The 20,874-nt window shown below is 43.7% G+C and overlaps 1 protein-coding gene across 14 annotated transcripts in view; it reads left to right on the top strand.

The window, feature by feature from the left end:
• The first annotated feature begins 10,222 nt into the window (after nt 1–10,222).
• Nucleotides 10,223–20,874, top strand: part of LOC146184862 (uncharacterized) — a 53,819-nt gene continuing 43,167 nt past the window's right edge. For 13 of the 14 annotated variants that reach the window (XM_084609512.1, XM_084609511.1, XM_084609513.1 and 10 more), the window contains exons 1-2: nt 10,223–10,365; nt 15,375–15,518. The gene's annotated coding sequence lies outside the window, so the exon portion shown is untranslated. Of the gene's footprint in view, nt 10,366–15,374; nt 15,519–16,059; nt 16,122–20,874 lie in introns of all 14 variants that reach the window. The other variant, XM_084609508.1, reaches the window with a different exon arrangement.

Below are 20,874 nucleotides of genomic sequence, written 5' to 3'. Positions count from 1 at the left end.
TCTACTAGAATGTCGGTAACTTGAGTTATTTCTCTGACCCACTCTGCACGCTTTCTATCTCTTAATGTTACCCCTACCATTTTTCGTTCCATAGCCCTCTGGGTTGTCCTCAACTTAAGTAGAACTCTCTTGGTTAGCCTCCACGTTTCAGCCCCATAGGTGAGTACAGGCAAGATGCAAATGTTGTATACTTTCCTCTTGAGCGATACTGGTAAGCTGCTAGTCATAATCTGAGAGTGCTTGCCAAATGCGCTCCACCCCAATCGTATTCTTCTTGTTATTTCCTTTTCATGGTCCGGATCTGCGGTTACTACCTGTCCTAAGTAGACATATTCCCCTACCACTTGCAGTATTTCGCTACCTAATGTAAACTGCTGTTCCTTCCCGAGGCTGTTGAACATTATCTTAGTCTTCTGCATATTGATTTTCAAGCCTACCTTTCTACTTTTCCTGTCTAGGTCATCGATCATTATTTGCAGTTCATCCCCCGAGTTGCTTAGCAAGGCAATGTCATCAGCAAATCGCAGATTACTGAGGTATTCTCCATCTATCCTTATCCCTAACTGCTCCCATTCCAAGTCTCTGAATACTTCCTCTAAACAAGCTGTGAACAGTACTGGGTTTATCGTGTCTCCTTGCCTACCACCTTTCTTTATGGGAATTTTGTTACTTTCTTTATGCAGAACTATGGTTGCTGTGCAGCCACTATATAAATCTTCCAGCACTTTCACGTACGGCTCGTCTACCCCCTGATTTCGCAATGCCTGCATCACCGCCGAGGTTTCAACTGAGTCAAATGCTTTTTCGTAATCAATGAATGCTATGTATAAGGGCTGGTTATATTCCGAGCATTTTTCTATCACCTGATTGATGGTATGGATATGATCGATAGTAGAGTACCGTTTCCGGAACCCTGCTTGATCCTTTGCTTGATTGCAGTCTAAGGTTGTCCTGATTCTGTTAGCGATTACCTTAGTAAATACCTTATACGTAACAGACAGTAAGCTGATTGCTCTGTAATTTTTAAGGTCCTTAGAGTCCCCTTTCTTGTGAATGAGTATAATGTTTGCATTCTTCCATGGTTCCGGTACCGTCGATGACACCAGGCACTGCGTATACAGGGTGGCCAGTTTTTCTAGCACGATATCCCCCCCGTCCTTCAGCAAATCTGTAGTTATCTGATCCTCTCCAGCTGATTTCCCCCTTTTAATAGTTTCTAGTGCTTTCTTGACCTCGTCCTTCGTCACTGGTGGAACGTCTGACTGTTTTTCCCTACCGCCAATCTCATTACGGTCCTGACTACTTTGGCTACGGTAGAGATCTGTATAGAACTCTTCGGCTACTTTGACTATCTTTTCCATATTAGTGATGACGTTGCCCGCCTTGTCCCTTATCGCATACATCTGGTTTTTTCCTATGCCCAATTTCTTTTTTACCGCTTTAAGGCTTCCCCCGTTCTTTACAGCGTGCTCAATTTTCTCCATGTTATACTTCCTTATATCGGCCACCTTGCGCTTATTGATTAGCTTTGATATCTTGGCCAATTCGATCTGATCTGTTGGATTAGAAACTTTCATACTCTAGCGTTTCTTAATCAAATCTTTCGTCTCCTTAGACAGCTTACCGGTATTCTCTCTAACTATCCTACCGCCTACTTCTACCGCGCACTCAGTAATGATATCTCTGAAATTATTGTTCCTTGCCTCTAGGGTAATGTCGCCATCCTCAGTTGGAGCTGAATACCTATTCTGTAGCGAAATCCTGAACTCTTCTGCCCTCCCAATCACCGCTAATTCGTTGATGGGTTTCTTTCTTACTAATCTTTTGCGTTCCTTCTTCAGATTTAGGCTAATTCGGGACCTCACCATCCTGTGGTCACTGCATCGCACTTTCCCGGTTACCTCTACATTTTGCATAATGGCGGGGGTTGAACACATTATGAAGTCGATTTCATTTTTAGTCTCTCCGTTAGGACTTTTCCATTTCCATTTCCGGTTCTTCCGTTTCTGAAGAAGGTATTCATGATTCGTAAGTTATTGCGCTCTGCAAACTCAACTAGTAACTCCCCCCTGCTATTCCTAGAACCAATGCCATAGTCACCTACTGCCTTGTCTCCTGCCTGTTTTTTCCCTACCTTGGCATTGAAGTCGCCCATTAGTACAGTATACTGCGTCTTTACTTTTTGCATTGCCGATTCTACATCTTCATAGAAGCTTTCAACCTCCTATGATAAGCTCCATTTCATTTATTTCCGATAAAGAAAGCCTCATCGTTTTTCCAAGCTCTAAAGAAAGCCCGCGAAATACAAAAATTATCAGCCTGTACTGAGACTGGGCTGTTGAGTCACAGCCGCCACTAATTTCTGTCACTCAAACCATGTACGGTTGAGAGCACCACAATATCATAGCGCATGAATGCGTCAGTCACGTGATATTTTTTTCTATTTCGCGGGCTTTCTAAAGAGGTGGGAAAAACTATGCACGTGAGGTTTTCTTTATCGGGAATTAATGAAATGAGGGTTTCAGAAGGGCCTCCCCAACTTTGCAAATCACATTTATTTGAAAAAAGTCTTAGTAAATTAGAATTGCAAAATGAAAAATTGTCTGCACCGTTTTTTTTATCGATATTTATTGTCTTAAGGCATCAGTAGGGTATGATATGAAGGATGAATAAATGATTAAATAAATGTACCAGCTAGAGGTCCAAAGGCATACCATGACTACGCGGAATTGAATTTAATTTATTCTCAGCTGTCTGCTTTATTGATCCAATGGTAGTATTCGAGATCACGCAAACAGTCGAAGCTTTCTTCCCCGAAGTCTTCCTTTTGTTCAGACCTGGTGCGCCAGGTGGCTGTCAGCAAGTGGTTTCTTTGGCCCATCTCAAATGGTTTATTTTTACCCTTGGCTGAAGTTAGCTTGGAAATGCGGTATAAAATATGTCTGCTATCGTTTGGTGTCACAGGCTTAATAGCAAGAATCTGCACTGAGCACAACTCTCTGCAACATCAATATTGCCCACATCCAGCCTTGGCTTTACGGGTTTGACGGTAATATATGCCGGACAACCCGGCGAGAGTGTATAGGCACCACATCAGGTGCCAGTGATGGCTTTTCACACGGTATATCCTCACTTCTGCCGTTGAGTATATATGTGCGTAGTCACGCAGCAGGATGAGATGCGGCTCGAAATGGTGCTCACACACTGTCGATGTTTTTGTGAGAGGCTTTTCCTGCCTTCACAAGCTTCGTTTCCACTTTCTGCGATGTTTGTTGTCCCTCGGAGCAACAAACAAAGGTGACTGGATCACCCGGATAGCCGAGGTTCGGCATCTCCGAGCAAAACAGTGCGAGTTGGTCTTTTTCCTGGCCATTTCGAACTGCACATGGTGCTTTTGAAGAGCTGAGATGTCTTAGTTGCTGTGATGAAAGGCAGAACTGAAAGTTAGAGGGAAAAATTGCAAGAATGTGCAGACTGCACGGCGCGCCAAGCCTTGACTTCCCTTTGCGGACGCGCACGCGGTCCTAGTAAACGTAACTGCAGTGCCACCAGCGGCGGTCAGTATCGTCCGGCGTGCAAGAGCACGGCCGGTCTCGAGGGAGAGGGCGCGCGCTCTTTCTTACGGCCTTCTCAATCGCTGCGGGAACAATGGGAACTTTTCTCCTTGAGCTACGCTCTCCGCCACCGCAAGGGGCGCGACCTGCTCACTGTTCGCTCCGCGTCTGCTTCAGCGGCGGCGGGTGGTTTTTGCCTGGTTTCGTGTTGTCGCTCGCGAGTTTCGTGGTGAGTGCAGCCCCGAAATTAGAGCACAGAAGGTAGATGCTGCAGCGGCATGTCGTCAACGTACCACACGTGAACGGATATAAAAAAACAGTGTCGTTCAGCAGACGTTCGACAAGCATGGCATACATTGCGGCACGGTAGCTACTTTTGTTCATTTTAATCCGAATTTTTCCCAAGCCTGTACACGAATGGGAACAAAAAGAAAACTGAATGAGCAGCGATCACATCGAAGCTTCTTCAAGGCTGACATGAGCAACTCGTCTGCAACAGCAAAACCGTCTTTCAGCGCTAGATATGCGAAACCATCCATGTAGCACCGAAGATGAAAATAATTTCATAAAAATGTAATGTAAATTGCAAAATGCTTGCATGATATAAAGTATTAGTATAACAGTCAAAGTAAACGTTGTAGGGTTGAGTTTTAAGCGTTATTACAATTCATATACTTGGCAATGTGTGGTATTATAAACATTATTTTAATTTTGCAAATAAACATTGTTTTAATGAACTTTTTACATGATATTATGCTTAATATGAAAACAAAAAATGGTTGATATTCATGACACCACTTGTGCTCTAAAGCACAAACTTCTAAAGCATTAAAGAAGGACACTCTCACTAAAGACTCATTTCAAGCCTTATATAGCGACCCATTGAGGCTCTCTACGGGAAAGTAAGGTTAATGTGCGGAAGGGAATGACATATGCCAGATGCGAGGGCCGTAACAGCTAGCGGCACATGACTATATGACTACATTGTCAAGACGGACGTTTCATCTTAGAGGAAAATCAAGGCACGGAAGGAAGTGATGGCATCTCCTACCATCCCATTTTCCACTGTCACATATTCCGGTTCACGTTACGTCGCTGGATATATCGTTTAGTTAATCAACTTCGGGTCTTACGCTTGCGCTATTCTTCTTGAAACTAGCGAAAGAAGCAGCCCCATGTAGTACGCTCTTCTACGGGGACAATGTTCTAGTGGACTGCATTATCCGAAACCAGAGCTTGTTGCCCTATTGGACAAACCTTTTTTTTTTCGAAAGAGCTGCGTGCACCTACTACACACAAATGTTCTCGAAGTACAGTTACGATCCTGATTCAGTCAGCATTTCAGAACTAAGAACACAAATTAAACACCATAATTAGGAGATGCACGAAGTGCGCTCTAGGACTCCCCATAACTACTTCTAACGACATTCTAGAGAAAATGGGGTTGCATAATGAGTGGAAAGAGCTGGCTGCGGCGGTCAGGCTGTCCCAGAGAGAGCGACTCGCAGGAACGGCGGCGGGTAGGCAAATCCTTGATTGGGTAAACCTACTAGCGCCCGGGGAAGGCGAAAGTGTCAGAGAAAGCATAGATCGAGAAATCAGAAAGCATCTATACGTCTCGCCCATACCGAAGAACAGGCACCCCGTACACGACGAGGGGAGGAGAAAAAGCAGAGCTAAGCACCTCGCTAACAAATTGGACAAACTCCCGCCGGGATCGGTCGCCTACACCGATGCAGCGATCGGGAAAGAAGGCGACGTAACCTCGGTCGCCCTATTGGACACTGGGATCGCCATAGGAATAGAAAGAAATCGAGATCTACCGCCGGTAGAGGCGGAGGAGATTGCAATAGCCATTGCCATTGCACGACCAGGCGTGAAACACGTCATCAGCGATAGCAAAGCGGCGGTTAGAAATTTTAGCAAGGGTAGAGTCAGCAATCGTGCTGCAAAACTTCTGAACGAGTCGTCTCTCGCCGAAAGCGTGACCATAATCTGGACCCCAGCACACGCCGGTCTCGCCGGCAACGAGGCTGCCCACATGCTCGCCCGCTCCTCGCTACCTCGGGGTGCTGCGGACGCCTCCACAACATCTAAAACCAAAGAATGTATAGGTACCTTTAGGGATGTAACGGACAACTTGAAGAAAGACCGGAGGATATATCCGCCACCGGTTAGATCCCTGAGTAAAAAGGAATCGTATGACTGGAGAAGACTCCAAGCTCGAAATTTCTTTTCGCCCCTGTGGAGGAGTTGGACGGGCGCCAGAGGGCGGAAGAGGGACGGTGCAGAAACCGAAATTTGTAAATTTTGCGGCCACGTGGCAACATTAGATCATATAATATGGAGATGCGTTCGTGCCCCAGGGCGCAACGCGATTAAAACTAGCGATGAATGGGAGACCACGCTAAGAAGCTCCGACGAAAAAACACAGCGATTCGCCGTCCGCCTGGCGGCCGAGGCTAAAGACCTCTTCTCCTAGACGAGGCCGGGTGTCCTCTGGCCGCGGTGTGACAGACTGCCTCCCCGGACGCCTGCGTGCGGACTCGTAGGTGGCTGCTGCACCATATTCGGCGGAAATAAATGTTCTTCCTCCTCCTCCTGCCAGAAAGGAATTGACAACAGCTATGTTATTAGGTCCGTTTCTTTGATATTTGAAAAATTTCACAGAATTCTTCTTCTCAATTAATTATACCAGGAAAGTGACAGAGTAGACCGAGAGGCCAACTCATGTGCACAAGCCGTGCAGGAAGATTTTGAGCCTGAATTTTCTAGACGCAGGTCACATTTTGATGAATGGATGAATATATAGTGCAATGTGTAACTTTGAAGGGAATTTTTTTTTATTGTTTGCCGCTCTTTCCGATTCTGCTTAACTGTTTATGCCCATTTCATTGATTAAAAGTAGTCGCGAGACTACATATACATCTTCGGTATTTCAACCGACTGATACGTTTTGAACAAAGCTAGAACAGCCCAGTCCACTTAACAAGTGAAATTTTTACTATATGAGTAAATTTTTGTTATTTACTCTGAATCTGAGACGCGTCATGAATTTTTGCCGGTGCCTCTTCTGATCTAAACGAAAACGGTAGCGGTTGACAGAATCTCCACCCAACAGTTCCCCATGACCTCACGTCAGGTTGCGCTACACCTGCTTAAAACATTCAAAGGCAGATTGCATAGCCTGGTAAATTTATTTTCGTACAAAACTTAGAGGTAAAAAATGTTGAAGTGTACCCGAAGCTTCATTCGACCGTGCACGGCCGCACTGACGAAGGAGCGCGCGCGTGAGCGGATTGTTGACTGTATTTTATTCCTCGTACACGATAAATGTTCAATGTTGATGACGGACTTTGTATAAACCATAAGGGGCGAAATGTCAGGACCTGCCAGTTGCAACTGACGCGGGCGAAGCTAAAAGCGAGCGCGCGTTTCCCTTGCGCGTGAACGGCTGTAGCGGAGGAGCAGCAGTGGGGCGGTGGCGACCCCACCGAGGCGCGGCGGGCGGTTGAAACAGACCCCATTGGAGAGGCCGTAAGAGAAGAGAAGCGCTCTCTCCCTCGAGACCGGCCGTGCTCTTGCACGCCGGACGTCACTGACCGCCGCTGGTGGCGCTGCAGTTAGGACCGCGTGCGCGTCCGCAAAGGGAAGTCAAGGCTTGGCGCGCCGTGCAGTCTGCACATTCTTGCGATTTTTCCCTCTAACTTTCAGTTCTGCCTTTCATCACAGCAACTAAGACATCTCAGCTCTTCAAAAGCACCATGTGCAGTTCGAAATGGCCAGGAAAAAGACCAACTCGCACTGTTTTGCTCCGAGCCGAAGCGCGGCTATCCGGGTGCTCCAGTCACCTTTGTTTGTTGCTCCGAGGGACAACAAACATCGCACAAAGTGGAAACGAAGCTTGTGAAGGCAGGAAAAGCCTCTCACAGAAACATTGGCAGTGTGTGAGCATTATTTCGAGCCGCATCTCATCCTGCTGCGTGACTACGCACATATATATGATCAATGGCAGAAGTGGGGATATACCGCGTGAAATCTATCACTGGCACCGGATGCGGTGCCTATACACTCTTGCCGGGTTATCCGGCATATATTACCGTCAAACCCGTGAAGCCAAGGCTGGATGTGGGCAATATTGATGTTGCAGAGAGTTGTGCTTAGTGCAGCTTCTTGCTATAAGCCTGTAGCACCAAACGATAGCCGACATATTTTATACCGCGTGTCCAAGCTAGCTTCAGCCAAGTATTAAAAATAAACCATTTGAGATAAGCCAGAGAAACATCTTGCTAACAGCCACCTGGCGCACCAGGTCTGAAAAAAAGGAAGACTTCGGGGAAGAAAGCTTCGACTGTTTGCGTGATCTCGAATACTACCACTGGCTCAATAAAGCAGACAGCTGAGATTAAATTAAATTCAATTCCGCAGAGTCATGGTATGTCCTTGGATCTCTAGCTGGCCCATTTATTTAATCATTTATTCATTCTTCATATCATACCCTACTGATATCCCAAGACAATAAATATCGATAAAAAAACGGTGCAGGCAATTTTTCATTTTGAAATTCTAATTTACTAAGTATTGCTTTCAAATAAATGTGATTTGCAAAGTTGTGGAGGACCTTTTGAAACCCCCATTTCATTTATTCCCGATAAAGAAAACCTCACGTGCATAGTTTTTCCCACCTCTATAGAAAGCCCGCGAAATAAAAAAAAAATCACGTGACTGACGCATTCATGCGTTACGATATTGCGGTGCTCCCAACCGTGCATGGTTTGAGTGACAGAAATTAGCTGCGGCCGTGACTCAACAGCCCAGTCTCAGCGCTATACTGGCTATACAGGCTGATAATTTTTGTATTTCGCGGGCTTTCTTTAGAGCTTGGAAAAACGATGAGGTTTCTTTATCGGAAATAAATGGAATGGAGGTTTTAGAAGGCGCTCTAAAATTTTGCAAACCCAGTTATTGTCTAAAGGCAATAGTTAGTCAATTAGAAAAAATAATTACTAATTACTTAACTTCAAAATTAAAAATTGCCTGGGGTGAGCCAGTTGGCTGGCAGCTGTGTACATTTGTGGTCTCTCTATCCTACCTCAAATCCTACCTCAAACTAACTGTGATAAAGGCTTTAATCTTTTTTTTTAAAGAAAAAGATAAGTCACATGTATTAAACTTGGCTAATTTTCCTAATTTTAAGGACAACAGAGGCCCTTTGTACCCTTCAAGTGATACCAGTTTGTGGCTGACCTTGAGAATGTGTTTACAACCTGCTTCAGCCTAAATTCAAGCAGACAGCTTGTACTCAGTATGCTACTGGCCAAGCAAACCTGCTAACTTGGGTGCTCTGACCACTGTCAAATTGGTGCAGCTGAAATCACTGCTTAACTACCCGCATGCACTCTTTCACAAAATGCATTAACGAGCGCAATGTGAAGATTCAAAACACCTGAAGATGAGCAGATGGATGCTCGTAGGACTGTTTGTGTAGTCAATATTTTCACAAAACAACTAATTGTTGATTGCTTTTTTCTCATGCACTCAAATAAAATAAAATAGCAGTGGAGAAGCCTTGTGAAGTACCTAAACAAAACTGCTCTGCCCTCCTCATGTATGTATTTTTGGCATATATGTTATGCATATGAGATGATGAAAAGATTTTAGCACCTGGCTTACAGCGATAATTTATAACAGATATTGTTGCTGTGAACAGAGAATAATGGTGATGCCACAGAATATCGCTGGATGATTCGTTTCAAAGCGTAGAATTTGTTTTTTTTCATGACCACTTTGTCAAAAAAAAAAAATAATATATATATATATAACAGCCTGAAGCTGCTCCTCACTTTACCAGTTGGCAAATTTCCTAACGCTAAGCAGATATCAAGCTAAAATGAGCATTCCTGGTTACCAGTGGATACCGAATAGCGCAGTGTAATATAATCATCATTATTGGCTAAATGAAAGTTACTGACTGCGGCGTGGTTGGAGAGATGCGAGAACCCGTGCCTGCGCACGATGTCTGGCCGCTCTGCTAACAGTCTGCTGCTGACAGTTGAGTTGGCTCTGTAATAAAGCGGGCTCTGCAGGGCTCAGAAAAATACCCGTCCCATACAAATGAATGTGCCGTAACGATTTACAGTGCGCGATAACTCGTCCCGCATGAGCTGTAGCAGACGCCAGCGAAATAAGAGCGCTTTCACCATAGTGCAATGGCGAAAACCCGAATAATGTCGAATGAAACGCCTTCTATCATGGGTGGAGGTCCACATACGTCGGCATAGGGAAAAAATCACCACTTTTACTGAATAAGCGCACAAAAGCATCAGTACTATGTCGCACTATTGCAAGAAAGCAATGAAAAGTCGACTAGTAGATGTTGCATTGGCGCCGTCTGGCGGTGTCAATGAAAATCGGCGTGCCCGAGCGTCGTCGTTCGCGCCACTAGAATGTATTCTAGTTCACTATAATTAGAGTTGAGAATCGCCAGGGCACATCGTTTGTGTCCACCAGTTGTAAAGGGGCTGCCCACCACTACATCATCAAAAGTGACGGCACAAATAAAATTTGGCGGCTGATCATTAAAGCTTGTGCAATCGCTTATCCCGCTACAATGCGCTGTGAGGAAAAGGTAAAGCCCCACTATCATCATCATCACCACTATATATATCGCTTCACTCGTCTTGCCACGTTGCCATTCACTTCTGAACTGTGTACAGTTAGGCTGTCATGTTTTTCGAAATGGTTCTAAGCTGTGCTTGAACTATTTCGAGCCGCCGAATTTGAGCCTTTCACCGCTTTGCTATGGCCTTCGGTGAGTCGAATTTCCTTTCTTTGCCTCCAGCCAGTGCCTCTTTTCGACAGGAGGCACTGCTCGAGCGAACGTGGACGCACGTGGAGAGACGACCATGCTTAGCTGCATCGCTGCACTCTGCTCACAGAGGGAATCGGGATGCATCGGTAAAAATAATCGGCGGGCGCAATAAGTTTATTACAGAATTTGAAAGTAGGTAGAAAGGTAAACGCCAGGGGTATGGTAGTTCTTTGTGAAAGCTTCTCAAACATTCCAATAATCTTTCAAGCTGTTGGCATCATTCACAGGCTTTCTTCGTGACTTTTCAACATGGCGTCCAATGGTTCGTGCCTTACCAGGTAGGGGCGCAATATATCATAGTCCCTTGGACGTTATTAGCATTGCTACTCGGTTTACAGTCGCCTGTATTCTTCCGCGCCACGGCCTTGCCGCTCAAGAAGACTTCGATGATACGAATTTCCTTTTTTTGGGCTTGTATACATCACCCAATCACCGCGAGCGCCTTGCAGACGAGAGCTTTTTTTTGATGCGAATGAGCCCATGAGTCTATCCATATACATCAGCAAAGATTACCAATGGGAGCATTTATTTTATCACAGAATTCAAAGATAATAAGCAGGTGATTGTCACCAGCATTGTATTTCTGAAACAAATCTTGTTGAAGTTATTAAATTTCAAGTACTGAGCAACGATAGCGTGTTTCCTATGATGGCATTAAACATGGCGTCCAATGGTTCGCGGCTTCCCCTGCGGGAAAATATGGCTGCTTGCCCTAGGTTTTTGTCTTAGGCAGTCAGTTTGAGAAACAAGTGTTATACTGCGCCTTTCCCTTCCTGTAAACAAATTATTATTAGTCTGAGCTGGTTTTATGACCACGGTAGAGCCAATGGCGGCTTACTAGAAGGGGTTCTGTCTTTACCAGTTGATTTGAGTTTTTTTTTTTTGCCACGCGAACCCATGAGTCAGTCTATAACATCGGCAAAAATAATTGATCTATGCATATACTTTATCACAGAATTCAAAGACAATGATAGGTAGGCAGTTGTTACCAGCATTGCATTTGGGAGGTAAAGCTTGTTGAAATTAATGAATTGGTTGTTCAAGTAACCAGCAACGCGTCTTTCCTATAAGCACCCTGCACCCTCTAGGCGCCGCCGCTGTAGAAGTATGTAGGGGTAAGTTTATTGAGGGACGTTATGTAGAGGCTGCGTTCAGTGCTTCGCGCTGCCGGTTCCTCGTCCCTAATACGAAGTATGAAGGCTCTCTCGACGTCTCCGCAGGGATGCCGCCTGCTAGCGGTGTGCCGCTGATTGTAGAGTCGGGATTTGGACCTGTTATGGTTTGCAAAATTCTTTCGGGGTGCAAATATCAGAAAAAGAATGAAGCTTTTTGAAGCAGGCCATGTACATGAGGTGAAGGAGGCAATTTCATGTGATGAGGTCCATGTAACAACCTGGTGAATCGTGCAGACAAGCATTGGGTCAGCATCAAAAACTGCGCTTACTTGTGCTGCTCGGTTTATTCAATGTAACAACCGGCCTGATTTGCCGAAGCGTGATAGACAGGAACGGCAACAAAAAATTACGAGGGACTTTAGTGACTAAAGTTGTGAAAGCCGAAAGCCTGAGAAGTCTCATCTTGTCTAGTGTACCTGCCATCTGCAATTCCACACTTGAGCGCGAGCCAAGGAACATCACGCGACAGGCGCCCGCAAAAGCGGGACGCACTTTGTCCACGACAGTATGAGCCATTTAAGGCTTTCACCTTAAAAACTTGCACACGACGTTTCGAGTTATTTGTGGGGTGGTTTATTAAAAATAATCAAAGAGGAAGTAAATGAATGTTTAACTGAGCTGCGGACGGCGGTAGGGGGCAGGATGCAGGAGAGTTTTACCTTTTTTTTTATCCGATGATTAGTCTACGCCGGGTCACCGAATGTAGCCCATGCATGTAAGGTGAAAGGGAGTGATCCTGGGAACAGCTTTGTATCCTTCCTTTTGCTATGATTCCAGCAAGGTCTCCTGTGGGAGCGCGACCATCTCCACCACATTTTTTTTTTCAAGCCATTCTTGTGTTGGAATGACCTGCAGTGTGCGACCACCGCGCTGTTTCTGCTCGTTTGTGTGATGTTCGCCTTGTGGTGCCCTTGCTAACTAATATGCAGCATACTCTGTTTCGCGCTTACAATGAATGATCTACGGAGCCTTTATCCAATGCCATGTATGTGCAGCATGCACGGCAGATGCCAAGAAACGTCCCTTTTGCGCATTTTAAGATTTCAACACGTGCCTACTTCTACAGTATGATGTCCGTAAAAAAAATGGAAATAAAACGCGACAATGCCATAGCATTCCGCAAAGTAAGTGGGCTGTGCGGACGTAGCGCTCACTATGCAGTACTAAAATTCTAACTAAACTGCGTTTACGTTTTTAAACAACTTTTATAGCCACCACGTCTACCGACACGTCTGAAGTAAGGAGGTTGCAGACGCGGCTTAAGCATGTTGTCTGCTGCCTGCCTGTTTGACATACGTCTGCAAATGCAGTGGCTTTTCATGCAAACAAAAGTGGATTTAAGAACGCACAGTTTTATTATTTTATTAGAGTTTTAATACTGCGTACGTAATCATACGCAAAACCCTTGCGTACGATGCACGATCCGTATGTACTTCGTATATGTTGTTTGCGAAGGCAAAAATCCCTACACTGCAAAAAAAAATAATCGTAAATTATACGTACGAACCCTCAATAAAAGAGCATACAGCTGCTCATTTCTACCTAAAACGGGCAGAACGGCAATAATGCATCCGTGAAGGTGGTTGCTATGATGTAGACAAAATTCACTTAAGACCGAAACAATGCAAACCACGGTGCTGGCTTGTGTTGTGTCGTTTGCATTCACGAAATAGTGTAGATCTGCTTTCGATAAGCCTTCTAGTTCACAAATGCGATGCGTACGGGTCATGGCGGCGCTGCCTACTTTCCTTAAAGCCTGATACGCAGCCGTTTCTGCCTTTATACGTCCTCCTTTTTATGAAGTTACCGATCGTTTATGTTCCGGTATAGTTTCGGGTTTTGAAAAATTAGGGCTGTGCAAGTGAAACAATAGTCGCTGTGGTGGTGCGGTGATCGTTTTTGCCAGCAGGTGAGCAAGATTTCATTCTTTGTTCATTATGGTTCTGGATGCGCGGTTATTTTTTCTTCCGTTCACCACAGTCATCGTTCCACACACCCTCTCAAGCACCTTACTGTAAAAGGAATTTGAACCTACGCTGTCAGTTAATTCGTTGAGTTAACCTAGTAGCGATTGTACCGCAGCCTCTTACCCATGCGAGTTGGAAATTAGTGAGCGGGATAATGTCCACGCATTGTTGAGTTATCGAGGTTTCTGTGCGTTTCGCAAAGCCTGCAGCGGGTAGCAACATTTGTTTGGACTATGCACGGGACTTCATAACTTCGCAAAAACTGTTGGTGTCGGCACCTGCTTGAACAAGTGTAGAACACATATAAAAAAAACGCATGAGCGTGACACTTAAGCTTTAGTACAGGTGCGGGGCACAAACTGAACTCCGTGGCAAAAAAAAAAAAAAAAAAACGAAACAAAAACAAGTGCTGCGTCGATCGACTTCACATGGCTGTCATCTCATTTGTTGCCGGCGACTGTCTGATTCCTGCACCCTAACACACTTTCTCTACGGCTTAACGCTCTGGCTGCGTCTTAAACTTGCATCGAGCCTTGCTTCATTTTTTAGTGCCTTTCTTGGCTACGGAGAAAATGTACCTGACCTCTGAAATCCAACTAACGCTGCGCATAAGGCAGGTTAATAAACTGTCTGTTATGCCTATTATATCAAACTGGTTCACTTTACAAGTTTTCGATTTTTGCTAGTGTCAGGCCCATGGTTCTTTCATTTTTAATTGGATTAAGTTTGCGATGACTCATTTCGATGCAGGCCCCCTTAACTTTTCTTTTTCATTTTATACAAACAGGAAAACTTACACAGGTTGTGGGCAAAAATAGCTGGCTTTAAGTGCGTCTGATGGACTGAAAAACATTTTACAGGTGTATCCTGCGGATCCAGTAACTATGCTTTAAGGTTGTACTAAAGGCACATTATGCAGACGCGGTACACTCTTCCCTTCTGGTACGGCCTACAGGTCGAAGCAGTATTACTAAATATGACAGATCTCACAATATTTTTCTTTGGTAAAGCAGCCAAGGCAGAGCTTGCTTCCATCAGCTGTATATTTGTTGAAACAATGCAGATTCAAAGGGGCAGGTTTGCGGGCTGTATATATAAAAAAAAAAAAACAGATCCACATGTCACCATGCGAATATGCATTGCAATATTGAGATGGGGCCATCTTCACCCAATTCTCACTCACAGTGAAAATAACAGGTCATTACCCTATTGCTTTGCGCTTAACTTATGCTGACCTGTTGTGTTTTTTTGAACTGATCTTTCCGTACAGTGAAGCATCCACAAAATGTGATGGGGCCATTTGCGAAGAGGCACCTTTGCTACTACAGCGTACTGAAAACAGGGTCGTGCGCTGACAATTCTGGTCAACATAGGATGTAATCAGTGTGGTTTTTATATGCATTGATCTGAAATTGTACCTAAGTGTAAAAGTAAAATATTAAGCAAAATGACTGGTAGTGTTTTCTCCCAGCGAGATCGGAACCGAAACTAAATTTTACCTGCAGACGGCCAGCTGTGTTTTTTATTTCTTGAACGTCACTTTAGTCACTGCCTCGTCTTTGTCATTGCTTGCTATTCCAGATGTCAGCAAACTTAAATGTTTGTTTAATGAACTTCTTTAATTTTGAGTTGTCATGAAGTGTGCTGTGTTCAGTGTGCGATTACAACTGTACTAGTGCTTTCGCTCATGTAGTGCTGTCAAAGTGCAATATTCGACATAAAGGGCCATTCCGAGTCTTGGTAACTTCTCAGTGTGTGTGCTTCATTGTGCTGTGCTTTGTCTAAAGGATGGGTGCTCTGTTTCCAGTTCAAAACAATCAGAAGGAGCAGGCCTGGACAGTTCCGCTCAATGCGACTACATGTTTGATCTGCCAAATATGCAGCAGTACATTTTGCTGAACCTGGATAACATTGAACAGCTGTCTATATGACTACGCAATTGTCTTAAGAGGTAAGCAATATTTATAATCTGAATTTGAAGTACTTGTACACATTGCAAAGTGAGACCGTTAGAGGGATGACGATTTGTATTGTACTGCTGCAGTATTTGTTTTTGCAGCCTCTAAGTAGTGTTATAGGCATTTAATTTCGAGTGCCATGAAGTGGTCACAGCATTTGTGGGTTAAGTCATGGTGATTTGTTGCGAGAAGGCATGGTGCAGAAAAGCTGCAGCTTTGGTATAGACCTGGTCGTTTTTGTATTTAAAAAATAATGCTACCGTGTGTGTGCAATGCTTTTTGTGATTGTAGCTTTATTAGCAGGAGGCAGATTGGGTCTTCTTTTAGTTGAATTGGTTGGTGTTAAGTGCTAATCTGCCCACATCTGTCTCTCATTCTACCATTTTAGCTCATGCTAGTTCCCATATTCTTGTGCGTGGGTTTGTTTGTGTTCATGTATGCCCATGCTAGTTTAAATTTATAGTTGGTGGTAAAGATAACAGCCGTATTTTGTTGACACGGGCACTCAAATCACTTTAGCATGCACTTTTTTAGCCGTGTCAGTTGACTGCTGGATCCATCCAACCTAGGATCGGGATCCTGTTGGTATTACAAAGGTAAATTTTTTGTATCTGGATTTACATTTTTCATCGCATGAACAATTTTTTATGCCCATTTTGTGTCTGGCTGCCTAGACTGTAGGTTTTGGCATTTTGATTGCATTGGATTTGTTATTGTTTTTGTTCTTGGTATGGTTTTGGACACGCATAGGCAGATTTTTCTCCACAGCAGTACAATGATATGCTTACAAGATGAAGACAAGTCCCCTTGTTGAAATGTTGACTTGACTTGAAAATGCTGGCTCCCCTACAACTCATGCTCAGTGCTTTTTCATACTGTCTTTCGCTTGTTCTACTTTTGATTTATTGAGTCACATAAAATGATGAGTTACCATTCTCTTTTTCTTAAAATTATTGCTTGAAACAGAACAATACAGTGCAGTAGTGACAGGGGCAAGGAAGACGAATGCAAACACTAGAGCTGACTAACAACACTGTTTGTAGGCTTGAACCAGCTTATAGAGCTAAAGAAAATAAACAAAAAGCATGTCATGCAACTGTTAAATGAGTACTTCGTTGCTCCAATCCTTCCCTCTAATATTTAACATGTTCATGGGCATTTAAAAAGAACTCTTTTACACTCAAGTGTATGCATGGCATGGTAACACATTTAAACAATTTTGAAATTGCCTGAGCTTCTGCTATCAGTCTTGTGTCGGTATCACAGCATTTGTGCATAACAGCTGTTCTTGTAAAGGCAGGTGTGAAGTTCTTACACTTGATACAGTGTTTGCTTACCTCGCTGGAGTTTCCACCCGAGGTTTCTTGATTGATATATATCATGCTCCCTGAGACCTCATTTCTCAAAAGTGGAGTTCAAGTATGTTGAAAGCAACTCCAAAAAACTTATCTCCATACATCTTTGTACAGCCTCGTCCACTTCTAGCTAGAACACGGTCACTGCTTTTAAAGCAACATTGCATCCGACCCGGCCACGCAGTAATCTAATGTGGCTGGCCATGTGAAGCAGCACATCCGTGTCTCGGTGTGCTTGCATCGCTTTGCATCGATATCTGCCTGCGTCAGATACAATGTTGCTTTAAAAGCAGTGACCATGTTCTAGCTAGAAGTGGACGACACTGTACATACAATATGAAGGTCATATTGTTTCTGAACGAAGTGGAATTTGAATTAGTACATGTCACGCCAGCCTTGCATCATATATATGTCTTTCCGAGACTACAAGTTTCAGGATCAGTGTACCGAGCTCGAAGTAACCCATGGTCTTTATGTTTATGGATGCCTTTGTTGTAGTTCTGAATGACGTCAAACGGTGTCTTGAGACACAAGTGTCCCAAGTTGTAACCATGTTCACTATTTGCCTTCAAACATTAAAGGTAACAGTTCAGTGCTGAGCTGATGGCCACATTTAGTGTCTGGGTTTGTGCTTTCATCTTGGCCCTGAGCATGTATGCTGAGCTTATGAGCTAAGGGGCAACAAGACAGTTCTGGTGCATGCCTTGGCACATTCGAAACAAGTAAAGAGATCTAGAATGTTTTGTTTCATGAGCGCTCTTGAGAAATCATGCAGATGCCAACAGGAAGATGCAATTCAGAGCCAGCTGCACCATCTTAAAGAAGCCAGGTACCCAGCAAATCCTTTAATTTCTGTTGCAGAGAGCGTGCTTTTTTAGTATGCTCTCAGCTATCAGGAAGCAACCAAAGGCAACTGTCAAAGAAAAACGGCAATGATACTGTGTTTACATACTTGGCAGAACAAGAGGAAAGAGATGGCTTTACAGTATAAAGAAGCACTGAACAAAGGTTGAGAAGGCTCAGTTTGCAAGCCGAACCAACGTTTTGACATGAACTTTCCTTCATCTGGGCGCAGATGAAGAAAAGTCTTCTTGTCGAAATGTTGGCTTGACTTGTGAACTGAGGCTCCCATTCAAACCTTGTTCAGTGCTCTTTAATACTGTGTCTACGTACTGTATTACTCAAACCAAACAAGATTGGAAAGAGAGCACTAATTTATGTCTTCTCCGTGCCAAAAAAATTGAACCAATGGTGCAAAAAAAGGTAATTCTGAGAGCAATGTAGAGCCACATTGTGTGGTCAAACATTGCCTGTGGCAGCTAAACTGCAAAAAAAGTGTCTGTTCTGTTCCTGTGTGATGTGAAAGTATCTATCAGCCAGTGTCTAAACACTAGGCTGCAGGAGCACAGGATCGGAAAGACATCAACTGTGGTGAGCTCAGCCAAATTTGCAGCATGTGTAATTGCACACCTACTCTTGGAAGACCAGCTGCTCTGTACAAGTGCTATGACACCCCCACATGAGTAATAGCAAAAGCGCAGGCCTTTTCAAATTTCTTTGATAAGTGTGTCAACACACCATCCATGCACCTGATGAAAAGTTTTTGTGCACTTGTCGGCATGTTATATTAGATTGGCAGGAAGGGGCTGTTAATCATCATGGGCATCAGTAGGAGGGTGCAAAGGGTTTGAGCCATACAACCAGCTGCCCCCCCCCCCCCCCCCCTCCTTGTATGATGCAGTTGAATTGGTTTTGCCTCCCCCTCACTCCCAAGAAAAAAAATTCCTGCTGACACCCATGTTATATTTCTGTCGCACGGGCAATCTCAATGTCCATTGAGTGAATGGTGATCAAAAGTTTCAATGGTCGAGATGCACCACTGCCACACGGCAAATTTCAGTGGTCATTGAGTAGTGTGTGGGATCCAATAGATTGAGCCATGGGTGACAACATGTAGTAAAAATATGAAGTCAAACTGGACAGAATGAGGTGGATATCACACTAATTGCTATTAATAAATGAAAGGTCCTTCAGAGATGGGTATTCAATGCCTCACAGCACAGCATAACCGAAGGCACTGCAGGCAAGCAACACCGACAAACAATTTGCATTTGCCACATTCGTTTTGTGCCAGGATGCTGCCACAGCTTAGAGGTTGTCTTCGCTGCATGTCTGGTTGCTATTGTTAAAAGCACATATGGGGTTTTTCTGTGTGTCAGACGTTTTGTTTCTTTTAAATTTTGTCTCGTTATTTCACCTCGGGGTGAATGCGGGGCTGCTCTCAATGTTCCTTGGCATTCTAGTAGTAATTCATAAACCTCTTGAGTCAATACTAATCAAGTTCAAGAGTCATTAAAAACTGCTGTGTGGAAGTGGTCGATCCCCATCGATTTCGATGTCCATTGACTCAATGTGCATTGAAACTGCCCGTGTGATGGGTGTTACTAAATGCTTGTGTTTGCATGTCTTTTTTGTCCCTGCTACTACTGTGCTGTATTCTTGTGTGTCATGAACCAACATGCTAGGCAGTGCATACTATTGATTGAAGCTGTTCGAATCGCTTTGCCCCTGTATATTGTCACGTAGCCGTTTAGGCCCGTAACCAGAAGGTTGGTTTTAATAGGGGGGGTTGACCTAGAAGGCACAGAAGAGTAGGTCCAGAGAGAGCACTGAGAGACAGCAGCCGACTTCAGCTTCTTCTCGAACGCCACGAGACCACTTCTTCCAGTCCGCGCACGAGACTCGATGAGCTGCCGCCTAGCGGCTGCTGTTGCACACGCTACAATATTTATCTCTTTCTGTAAGCCAAATGATAGTTGGAATTTTCACATTTTGTGGTGATTAGAGCAGTATGTCTACTTGTCTTGAACATATAAACATTGAATTTCACGAATCAAGTGTCAAATATGTGCATGAGTGAGGTTGCATTCTATAGTGTTGTTTCCAGCTATTTTTGATAGCTTTTTATGAGGCTCAGTGTTGCTTTCCTTTTGAGAAAAACATTCTTTGTCTCCCATTTTGTAGCAGCTGTGGGTGCCGACATATAGCCAGTGATCAGTGGTATACCATACAAGTTGGCTTTAAATTATGAGGAGGAAAACTAACCGCAGATATAGGGAACTTCGCATTTTATTCTTCCGTGTTCTCTAATTTTTGTGCGGGAAAAGAACTAAGAATTAAGAAGGTTCCCCTGCAGTTTTCTGTAAGCAGGTCAGTATGAGGAAGCCACTTATCAGCAATTATGAATCAGTTTTCAAGCACACAAGATACATCTGGACTTTCTTACTTCTGAAACTTAACCAGTGGTTCGCCACACATTGTGCTTTTTTAAGCAGAAATAGCTAGCTGGCTTTATTATTGGAAAAATTGATACATAGTACATGTTTTTCTGCAAAAAATTATTCCCCTTGTTAGTGTAATCTCAAATGATAATATTGGCTGTAAGCATGCTACTCATGGACTTCTAATGCATGGCAGTAAGGCCTATTAGGCCTATTATGTTGCAATTTTACCCCATTGATGTTTTTTAAGACCTATAAAAATGTCATGCAAAGCTAGAAAACAGAGCCCAGAGTTCAAACTGAGGTTTATTAATTTATGTATGGACAGCATGTGAAGGAGAAGTGTTTTCGATAGATGCAAAATGTCGGAAAAGAAAATCATTTAGTGCCACGTGCAGAGATATAAGTAGGGGTTGGATTTTAGTTACAGAAATTTCGGCAGACTTTTTCGGTATTTATTTGCAAACTCAACTTCCGTTTTTTTGGTTATTATTTTCTGCTGAAGAAATATTTTTTTTTTGCGGTGAGCTAAGAGGCATCTGTTCACAGTTAAGAGTGACAGTGTTTATTTACAGTTTTTTCTTGCATGTTGTTTTATGCACATTTATTAATGTACAGTTGGTCATATATACAGCTGAACTCCTGCAAGAAAATGATATTGCATTGAAGGAAATTAGTGTTATGACAAAACGCATATGTAGACAAATTCGCAC

Source organism: Amblyomma maculatum, chromosome 7 (assembly GCF_055883805.1).
Source record: "Amblyomma maculatum isolate TAMU_Amacu chromosome 7, ASM5588380v1, whole genome shotgun sequence".
Lineage (NCBI taxonomy): Eukaryota > Metazoa > Arthropoda > Arachnida > Ixodida > Ixodidae > Amblyomma > Amblyomma maculatum.
This window is presented reverse-complemented; position numbering and strand designations above follow the sequence as displayed.